This window comes from Megalobrama amblycephala, linkage group LG12 (assembly GCF_018812025.1).
Source record: "Megalobrama amblycephala isolate DHTTF-2021 linkage group LG12, ASM1881202v1, whole genome shotgun sequence".
NCBI lineage: Eukaryota > Metazoa > Chordata > Actinopteri > Cypriniformes > Xenocyprididae > Megalobrama > Megalobrama amblycephala.
The window spans coordinates 15,993,662-16,005,487 of record NC_063055.1 but is presented as its reverse complement, the minus strand read 5'-3'; positions in this window follow the sequence as shown (position 1 = coordinate 16,005,487).

Genomic DNA, 11,826 nt, shown 5'->3' with positions numbered 1-11,826 from the left:
TTGTGATAATGAGTTGCAGGTGGCGGTGATCAGTACTCCGGTGATTGAGTGCGTGGGTAAGGGAGTGAGGTGGAACCTGACGTGTCTGTGACAGTACCCCCCCTCCCACGGCCCGCTCCTGAGGGCCGAGGACCCCGACGTCGTGGTGGTCGTCCTCGAGGTCGTGGGGCAGGTCTGTCTGGGTGGTTGGTGTGGAAAGTCTGTAACAGAGTAGGATCAAGGATATCATTCTTGGGGACCCATGAGCGTTCCTCGGGGCCATAGCCTTCCCAATCCACCAGGTATTCTAAGAGACCACCACGGCGCCGGGAGTCCAGGATCTCTCGCACCACGTAAGCAGTTCCATCGTCCAGGATGAGTGGAAGGGGGGGCTCGGCGGCTGCCACGTCAGGTTCTGTGGAAGGAAGAACAGAAGGGTGGTGAGGTTTTAATAGTGACACGTGGAAGGTGGGATGAATTCTTTTGTACTGTGCAGGAAGTTGTAGTCTGTAGGTGACGGGGTTGATCTGTCGAAGGATGGTGAACGGGCCAATGAAGCGGGGACTCAGCTTCTTGCAGGGCAGGCGCATCCTGATGTCTCTGGTGGACAGCCAGACCTTCTGCCCCGGTTGGTAGGTTGGAGCTTGGGAGCACCGAAGGTCGGCTGTCATCTTGCGCCTGCGCAGGGCTCTCTGCAGCTGGTGGTGAGCTGAGTCCCATACCCTCTCGCTCTCCCGGAACCAGTAGTCAACTGCAGGAACGTTGGAGGGTTCCCCGTCCCAGGGGAACAGTGGGGGTTGGAAACCGAGTACGCATTGGAAAGGTGTTAATCCAGTAGTGGCTTGACGGAGGGAGTTCTGGGCGTACTCGGCCCAACCCAGGTACTGGTTCCAGGAGTCCTGGTGGCCGTGACAGAAGGTACGCAGGAAGCGGCCGATCTCCTGGATCTTCCGTTTCGTCTGCCCGTTCGACTGAGGATGGTATCCAGACGATAGGCTGACGGTCACACCCAGGAGGGAGAAGAACGCCTTCCAGACTCGAGAGACGAATTGAGGTCCTCTGTCAGAGACTATATCTTCGGGGATTCCATAGTGACGGAAGACATGGTTGAACATTAATTCCGCTGTGGCCATGGCAGTCGGTAGACCTTCCAGGGGTATTAGACGGCAGGCTTTGGAGAAACGGTCTACGACGACCAGAATGCAGGTGTGACCATCAGACTCTGGGAGATCGGTGACGAAGTCCACTCCCAGGTGTGACCAGGGTCTCTCAGGAATGGGCAGAGGATTGAGCTTGCCGGTTGGAAGATGGCGTGGGCTCTTGGAGATGGCGCACTCCCTGCAGCCCTGCACGTACCTTCTGACGTCGCTGGCCATGTTGGGCCACCAGAAGCGCTGTTTAAGCAGCGAGAGGGTCTCATTGACCCCCGGGTGACCAGTGCCAAGTGAAGAGTGAACGGAGTGCAGGAGTGGAGTGCGTCGTGTCCGGGTGATGTAGCGTAAGCCTTGGGGGCAACCCGGCGGAGTGCGTGAGGAGGCATTGGAGGAGGGTAAGGTCTCTTCTGACCATTCGATGGGGCTCACGAAGATGGTTTCAGGCAGGATAGGTTCAGGTTCGTCGCTCTTTTCCTCGGGAGCGTGGAGACGTGAGAGAGCATCGGCTTTGAGGTTCTTGGCACCAGGGCGGTATGAAATGGTGAAGTTGAATCGTGAGAAGAACATTGCCCACCGAGCTTGACGAGGGTTGAGTCGCTTAGCAGCTTTCAGATACTCGAGGTTCTTATGGTCAGTTAGAACTTGGAATGGGTGGTTTGCTCCCTCCAACCAATGCCTCCACTCTTCAAGGGCGAGCTTGACAGCCAGGAGTTCGCGGTCCCCGATATCATAGTTCACCTCCGCCGGGTTGAGCTTACGGGAGAAGAAGGCGCATGGATGGAGCCTACTTGGATTCCCCTGCTGCTGCGATAGTACCGCTCCCACTCCGGTGGTGGAGGCGTCCACCTCCACGACGAATGGCAGGTCTGGATTGGGGTGGACGAGGAGGTGAGCGGTGGTGAAGGCCTTCTTGAGCGACTCAAAAGCTTCTGTGGCAGGCTGGGACCAGGACAGAGACTTGGGCTGCTTCCGGAGGAGGTTGGTGAGTGAACTGACAATGGTGCTGTAATTCTTGATGAACCGACGGTAGAAATTGGAAAATCCGAGGAAACGTTGGAGTTCTTTTATGGTACTTGGAGTGGGCCAGTTCTGGATGGCAGAAACCTTCCCCTCGTCCATCCGGATGCCACTGTGGTCAATCACATATCCCAGGAAGTGAACTGAGGGCTGATGGAACGAGCACTTCTCTGCTTTTAGGAAGAGATGGAACTGCCGTAAGCGCTTGAGGACCTCCGCAACGTGGTGGCGATGTTCGGCCAAGCTCCGGGAGTAGATGAGGATGTCATCAATATACACGAGAACGAACTTGTGGAGGAACTCCCGGAGCACCTCATGGATGAAATCCTGGAATACGGAGGGGGCGTTGACCAGGCCATACGGCATAACTAGGTATTCATAGTGGCCGGTGGGCGTGACGAAGGCGGTCTTCCACTCGTCCCCCTCGCGTATCCGGATGAGGTTGTACGCGCTGCGGAGGTCCAGCTTGGTGAACAGTGGCACCGCGGAGATGTTCCAGGGCCGCTGGGACGAGGGGAAGTGGATACCGGAATTTCACAGTTATCTTGTTTAATGAGCGGTAATCAATGCAAGGCCTCAAGCCTCTGTCCTTCTTGGCCACGAAGAAGAAGCTTGAAGCAGCAGGGGAAGTAGACGGGCGGATGTATCCTTGATTAAGGGCCTCTTTGATGTATTCCTCCATGGCCTTCTCCTCCGGTACTGACAGGGGGTATATGCGTCCCCTGGGCACTGGTTCACCCGGTAACAGATCAATGGCACAGTCCCATGGCCGGTGTGGAGGAAGCTTGGAGGCGCGTTGCGGGCAGAAGACGTCACTGAAGGGGGCGTAGTCGGGTGGAACTTCGACGGAGCGTTTTTCCACAGGACTTTCGATGGAGGTAGCGTTGATGGAGAGACTTGTGGAGAGAGGAGATCTTGGAATAGGAAGTTCTGGGAAACAGCCAGGGAAACAGTGGTCGCCCCACTTCAGGACTTCGCCCGTGCGCCATGAGATGTTGGGATTGTGGAGTTCCAGCCACGGGCGCCCTAGAACCACGTCAGCGGTGGATTCCTCCAGAACCAGCAGATGGATGGATTCAGTGTGGAAGATACCCACGTGCAGTTGAAGGGGTCCAGTGACGCGTCGAATCATCTTGCGGCTCAGGGGTTTGCCCGTGATAGAGTGGACCTGGTAGTTAATCGGAGAGGGCGAGGTCTTGATCCCGAGGTGTCGACAGAGGGCGCCGGAGATGAAATTTCCTGCTGACCCTGAATCGAGGAGCGCCACCACTGGAATGGAAGCATTAGCAGCAGTAAGGTTTACTACAGTAGTGAGTGGTTTCATCTTTTGGATAGAGGGAATGATAGCACTCACCACGGGTCGAGGAGGACGGGTTGGGCATGTGGAGATGACATGCCTAGGAGATCCACAGTATAAGCATAGATTCAGGGTCAGCCTTCTCTGTCTTTCTGTGGGTGACAAACGGGAGTTATCCACTTGCATGGGCTCGGGGGCTGGTTCTGGGGAGCTGACGGGTTCGGACCGACGGAGGAGAGGTGTAGTCTGTGGCTGGCCCTGGTGCTCGAGGAGACACGACTGCATACGAGAACCCACGCGGATGGTGAGTTGGATGAATCTTTCAAGTCCTATGGAGTCCTCGTATGCAGCGAGATGCAGCCGCACATTAGGCTCCAGACCTTGTCGAAAGGTAGTGATGAGGGCTTGTTCATTCCATCCGCTGGTTGCGGCGAGCGTTCTGAACTGCAAGGCATAATCGTTAACAGTCTTATTTCCTTGTTTCAAATTGTACAATTTCTCACCAGTTGAAGAATCAGCCAAGGGTTTTCCGAAGACTTCTCTGAAATGGGTGACGAATGCCGTGTAGGATTTGACAACTGATCCTTTTTGAGTCCAGAGGGAATCTGCCCATTGCAGGGCCTTACCTTGCAGTTGGGAAATAATGAACGCTATTTTCGCCGTGTCGGTGGGGTAGAGGTGCGGCTGCATCTCCAGGACCAACTCACACTGAAGGAGGAATCCGCTGCAATCCTCCGCCGATCCTGAGTAGGGCGCCGGTTTGGCCATGGGACTGGCGGTGAATACAGGCGATGTAGAGGTGACTGTGGAGGCGGTGGCAGCAGCGGTGGCTGGCGCTGGTGACGGTGACGGTGGTTGAGGAGTGAGTGCTCGCCGAACTGCGTCCACGAGCTCCTGGAAAGGGTCTTGACGGCTCATGCTGATAGTTAGCTGTTAGGGTCCGGTCTTCTGTTACAGTAGAGACACCGGAGACAGATGTAAAAGCAGTTTGGATGTTTATTTGGATAATCAGCAGAGCAACAGGTAAGTGCAATGATGGATATGATGATCTTGGAGATGAAAGAGAGGTAATACTGTCCTTTGTTTGTGTTGCAGATGCAGGTAGATGAAGACGTTGGAGCTGGCAGACGGGAACACTCACACACACAGGTAGGTAGAGACACGAGGAGACCAGGAGACGATGGAGACGATGGAGAGTATGGAGACAGGTAAGTATCGCTTTGGGAGTCCTTGAGGTAAGCATACAACTTGTGTATAACGAACGAGACCGGACAATGTGTGTGTGTGAGTGTGGGGCTTAAGTAGTGCGGTGATGATTGTGATAATGAGTTGCAGGTGGCGGTGATCAGTACTCCGGTGATTGAGTGCGTGGGTAAGGGAGTGAGGTGGAACCTGACGTGTCTGTGACAGCGCTAAACATGTAGAAATAATTGTTAAGAATATGTATTTATCGTTAACTATTATATTACATGTGGTGAGTGTTTTCTCTTGGACAGCATCTGTACAAACAACCTGTCAAGCAACTTGTCAAACCTGTTCATTAGATGCTCCTTATACACATCTCTAAAACTAATGTTTTAATATGTTTATTGTTTCATGATGATGATGATAATGAACTTTATTAATCCCCTAGGGGAAATTTACATGTCACAGCAACACAACAATAAATAAATAGATGGATGAACATAAACAACATTCACAACAACAGCAATACTTTTCCTCCTGTATCAGATTCACAAAGCATTATGATTATATACAACCAAGTAGTCCTAAAATATATACTCAATCATCTTGTATAACGCTGGTTGTACAATCTAATAGCGGTTGGTAAAAAAGACTTCCTAAAACGCTCCTTATAACAGCAGGGATGAATCAATCTTGAACAATAAGTACTCACAAGAGCTCGTTTCATGAATGGGATGACCACCATGATTAATCATAAAATCCTGCACTATCTCCTCAAAGGGGGTTAACACACTCCCCACAACAGAACCTGCCTTCTTTATAAGTTTGTTTAACTTATTCTTCTCCTTTTCCAACAGTCCCCCTCCCTAACACGTGACAGAGAAAAAACTCACACAAGAGACTATGGAGTCAAAGAAGGTCTTAAGGGGTGCATGACATACACCAAAGGATCTCAGTCGCCTTAACAAATGAATTTGACTTTGACCCTTCTTATAAACTTGCATTGTATTGTCAGACCAATCAAGCTTGTTTTTCAAATAAACACCCAGATACTTGTAAGTGGTTACAATCTCAATTTCTGATTTTTACTGATACCACTTAATGAGGAGATCTGCTAAAATCAACCACAATTTCCCTTTGTCTTACTAGCATTTAGCCTGAGACAGTTTTCCTCACACCAGTCTACGAAATTCTTTAATAGCTCCCTATATTCACTCTCATCAAGGTCAGTTATGCAACCAACAATTGCTGAATCATCAGAAATTTCTGGAGATGACAAGATTCAGAGTTATATTGAAAATCTGATGTATAAAAAGTGAACAAAAATTGAGCTAAAACTGTTCCTTGAGGAACTCCAGTACTATACTTCACTACTTGAGACACACAGTCCTGCATCCTCACATACTGTGGTCTAGAGAGATAATCAGTTATCCAGTTGACCATACTCTGATGTACTCCAGCATTCTCCTTCTTACTTCATAGTAGTGTAGGCTGAATAGTGTTAAATGCACTAGAGAAGTCAAAGAATGTAATTCTGTCTGGGGTCTCCAAATGACTTAAAGATTTATACAAGAGATACAGTAGATAAGTGCATCATCTACCCCAACACCAGTTTTATGAGCAAACTGTAGTTCATCCTTGGCACCACACAGTACTGGCTTTCAATAATTTAATAACAGTCTCTCAAAAACCTTCATTAACTGTGCTGTTAAAGCAACTGGTCTATAGTGCTAAAAACTCTGTAGGGTTTGTTAACACCTGATGTCTTCCATAAAACGGGTATCCTTTCCAGATGCAAACTCAAATTAAAAAATTATGATGAACCACCCCACAGATCTGATCAGCACAGGCCTTAAGGACTCTAGGATTAATACCATCAGGACCTGGAGATTTCTTCATCTTAATTCTCCTTAACCCGCTTCTTACTTGTTCAACTGACATAGAAAAACCAGGAACATACTTACAAATGGGTGCAAAGGATGAGCTTAGAGCGGGAGGTGAATGTGATGAAGAGCTCTGTGGTATTTTACCCAGTGAGGACTGTTCAAAAGCATCAGACCCTCCATCAAATCTATTAAAAAAATAAATTAAGTTCATTCACCCACATCCAGCTCCCATTATGCTAAAGAAAACTTGAACTTGAGTTTAACCAAGTTTAACCAACATGTGCGTTAAACCAGAGGACATGTCATCTGTGAGAAGCAAACTAGTATATTCAGAATGTAAATAAACACATTTAATTTTAACATAATTGTATTCTTTATAGGCAGACTTGCCTGCTAACCGAATATAAAAATCACAAAATAGCCTATAAAATATCTGTTAAAAGCCTCACGTTCACACGCATATCGCCTGACACTGTAATGCGGATGAGATGACTTTCCCTTTCGAATTTACCTGATTCCTGATAATTCCTGATAATTTACCCAATAACTGATTTTATAAAATGTTAACCAGATTGATTCACATGGAGGTAGAGCTCTTTTCCTTAAAACTGTGGCATGGCTGGACTCACTTTCACGTTTGTACATGTCCCTTATAGCTACTAGGAAATTATATGCAAATATAAAATAGACAGGCAGATAAAATACAGACTTAATATTTACTATACATATTATTTAGTAAATTAATGTGAAATGCATAATTTCATAATATCTTACACTGTATTTCTCATATTAACATATATCATAAGCTCAAAAATCACTAACAGCATTCATTTATATGAAATTATTGATATAGCCTAGATGACTGTGGTAAAGTGCTACAAGAGTGCTATGTGTATTTTAGAAAATAATGTCCCTAATGTCCAAAGTCCCTTGTGAAAATGAAATACACTTTAGCATACTATTAAAGAGAGTACTTATTATGGAAATAATATACTTTAAATCTGTCACAGTCTTATTTTTTGTGCTAAATAAAATTGTAAAAGTTATACACTATAAATACACTAATTAAAAGTATATTTCTACTTCATTGCACTTGAAAAAGTATACTAAATACCACTAATGCTTAAATTGATTTTAGTGCATTGAAATAAAGTATACTGCCGCAAAAATATACAGAGTAGTTTTATTAGTGTATTTCTGAAAAAAGTGTGCTTTGAATACTTAAAAAATTAGTTCAATTTTAGTAGACTTTTATAGACTTGTAATCCTAAATTTAAACTAAATTAATTTTATTAAAAATATATTACTAATGTACTAGTTATATAAGCAGTGTCGGGTAAGTTACTTCAAAAAAGTAATTAATTACTAATTACTAATTACATCATCAATGTTGTATTTAAAATACTAAAAAATTACTCAATAAGTAATTCAACTAATTACTTCTTAAAATCCCTATAAACCTTGACTGGATAGACAATAGAAAGGAAGCTCTTTTAATATTTAAATATGAGTCAAACATGGAATAGTTTAGCGTTTTATAGCTTTTTAAAACATTTTAGCTTTATTAAAACATACTATAATACTTAAATTTTTTAGTAACATATAGGGACATCACGATACCAAAAATCTAGTATTTGGTATGGTAGGCTACCGGTACCACCAAAAGTGCAGGTAAAAATATTTAAAGAGACATTTTTATTTTATTTTTTCCAGGTAGGTCTAATAGTAGTAAGTAAATATACAACAGAAATTGAATAATCAAATATAAAATAACTCTGTAAAGTCATAACTGTATAAATTAAACATAGATTAATCCTTATTAAAGCTTTTCTTTTGTTATTCGATTATCATTTATAATACAGACCAATAGTAGACCGTAGCATGTTTTAAAGGTTGCTGTCACTTGTACATAATGGACAGAGACAATATGCTTTTACGCATTTACATAACCAACGCGAATACAAGACTGGCATTTTGACAAAACTGTGTGTGTATTTGAATGTTTATTTGTAATAAACCGCGAAAATTTGACACTCGTGAGAGGCGGCTATGTGTGTGCTCTTTGGTTGAGAGCGCATTGACTGAAGAGCGTCTCTCAGAGAGCACGCAAGTAGTTTTTTCTCCCTAGGACATAGCTTACATTTTACCCTATAATGTTCTTGCCTACCTGTGTCAAAAAAGTGAAGTAATTGGAATATTTCCATTCTGCAAAACAGCCACTCGCTTCTGCCGACATCTTCAGACAGTGACTACGCAGCCAATTGGTACGAAGCTGTGAACTCACACGCAACTCACTACAGCAAGAGGCAGCATTCACTCTTACCTATAGATGACAAATTTAGATTTTAAATTCAATGCTGATTTATACAGAACTGTTGAACTAATTTACAGTATGTAACGCAACTGTAATTAAATTACCTAAAAGTTAACAGTAATCCCTTACTTTACTTAATAATACTTTACTTAGTAATTTAATTACAGTACAGTAATTTAGTTACTTAGTAAAGCGTTACACACAACACTGGTTATAAGTACATTTTCCCAGTACTTAAGTAAACGTGATATAAATGCACTAATTAGCACTAACACTTAAATTGATTTTAAGTGTAGTCAGATAAAGTAAACCAAATATACATTAAGTGTTTTATAAGTGCATTACTTAAAAGTGTGCTATGAACGCTTTACATAAACAAATTTAGTGAATTTTTATATCTACTGTCGCTAAGTTTTATTTTAATTGATTTTCATGAAAAATATAACATTGCAGGTTAAATGTGTACTAAAATTCACAATTTAACAGTAAGTATACTTTTAGCATAAAGTATCTAAAGTGCTATATTTTATAAATTTTAATGTAGGGGAAAAAGCGCTACTAATGACATACTATAGTGTACTTGATTGTCACAGTTCACTGGTTCACTGGTTACTCTGGGTATGTCTCAAACAGCTCCCTAGTTCAGTAGTCAGGGCATTGTGTATTTTAGTGCACTTTTTTCACCTGGGTAACTGTAATGAATGCGCACGAAGAAGGAGTGGAGAAATAAAGCAGTAGTGTCTTTAATAAAACAGAAAACTCAGGAAATTGCAGAAGAATAACTTAACGTGACCACATTAACATTACAAGACAAATGAAATGAAAAAACTCAGGGCTTAAATACATGGGGAGAGTAATCAAGATACAACAGAACAGGTGTGTAGAACTAATTAACAACCAAGGAAACTAACTGGGAAACACAGGCACAACCAGAACAGGGAAAAGAGAATGAAAACACAATGAAACTAAACCAAAACAGTAACACGTTACAATATCCTTAAGTTCGAACTTAACATTTTTTTCTGACACCTAATTGCATGTTAATTACAATTAAATGAAAATATATTATAGTTTAACTTTATATTAAATGTAATTAGCTGAACTTTAAAGTGCTTTTTTTGACTTTCTGAAGTAGGATATACAGTCAAACCAAGAATTATTCAGACATTTCTGATATTTTTGATATATTTTTACTAGTGGGTGCAGGACACTATAGTTCATTTATGTAAGTGAGGATAGCAAAATAAAGTAAACTGTGACATATTATACCCAAAAATTCTTGGGACTACCAGTAAAATATATAAAAATTTGGAACCAAAAACTATTCAGACACTTTGACCTGACCATGTTTTGACCTGACAAAGTATTATCTGACATAATTAAGATACAATTTTTTCTGACACAGTTTAACTCTGAGATCTTGTCATATATATAGAGAGATCATTGTGTATGTATATATATATATATATATATATATATATATATATATATATATATATATATATAGCCAAAAGTATTGGGACGCTCCTCCAAATCATTGAATTCAGGTTCCAATAACTTCCATGGCCACAGGTGTATAAAATCAAGCACCTAGGCAGACTGCTTCTACATTTCTACATTTTTAACATTTGTGAAAGAATGGGTCGCTCTCAGGAGCTCAGTGAATTCAAGCGTGGTACTGTGATAGGTTCCCACCTGTGCAATTAAGCCATACATGAAATTTCCATACTACTAAATATTCCACGGTCAACTGTTAGTGATTAGTGGGGTCAGCGCAATGCGCAATGTGCACAGAACTTTCTGCAGAGTCAATAGCTACAGACCTCCAAACTTTGTGTGGCCTTCAGATTGGCTCAAGAAAAGTGCGTTCATGGAATGGGTTTCCATGGCCGAGCAGCTGCATCCAAGCCTTACATCACCAAGTGCAGTGATGTAAAGCACGCCGCCACTGGACTCTAGAGCAGTGGAGGCGTGTTCTCTAGAGTGATGAATCACGCTTATCTGTCTGGCAATCTGATGGACGAGTCTGGGTTTGGTGGTTGCCAGGAGAACAGTACCTGCCTGACTGCATTGTGCCAAAGTGTAAAGTTTAGTGGAGGGGGTATTATGGTGTGGGGTTGTTTTTCAGGGGTTGGGCATGGCCCTTAGTTCCAGTGAAATGAACTCTTAATTCTTCAGTATACCAAGACATTTTAGACAATTTCATGCTCCCAACTTTGTGGGTACAGTTTAGGGATGGCCCCTTCCTGTTCCAACATAACTGCGCACCAGTGCACAAAGCAAGGTCCACAAAGACATGGATAAGCGAGTTTGGTGTGGAGGAACTTGACTGGCCTGCACAGTCCTGACCTCAACCCAAGAGAACACCTTTGGGATGAATTAGAGCGCAGACTGCAAGCCAGGCTTTCTCGTCCAACATCAGTGCCTGACCTCACAAATGCGCTTCTAGAAGAATGGTCAAAGATTCCCATAAACACCCTCTTAAACCTTGTGGAAAGCCTTCCCAGAAAAGTTGAAGCTCCAAATTAAACCCAACAGATTAAGAATGGGATGTCATTAAAGTTCATGTGCATGTAATGGCAGACGTCCCAAAACGTTTGGCAATATAGTGTGTGGGTGTATATATATATTACATCTGTAATAATGAAGTTGCAATTTGGTGCATTTAGGCCTGGTTTCACAGACAAAGCTTAGATTAAGCCAGGATTAGTTCAATTAGGACATTTAAGTAGGTTTTTTTTAAGTTTTATAAACATGCCTTAAAAAAACATTACTGGTGTGCATCTTGAGACAAAACAATGGCACTGAGATATTTTAAGACATGCCAGTGCAATCTGCTTTCTGTTAAAATAGCTCAAACGTGCATTTTAGCCTGGGACTAGGCTTAAGCCTTGTCTGTGAAACCAGGGATTAAAATATACTAATATACTTTAATAATGAATTAGAGTATATAAACATACAAATCCGATTCCAAAAAAGTTGGGACACTGTACA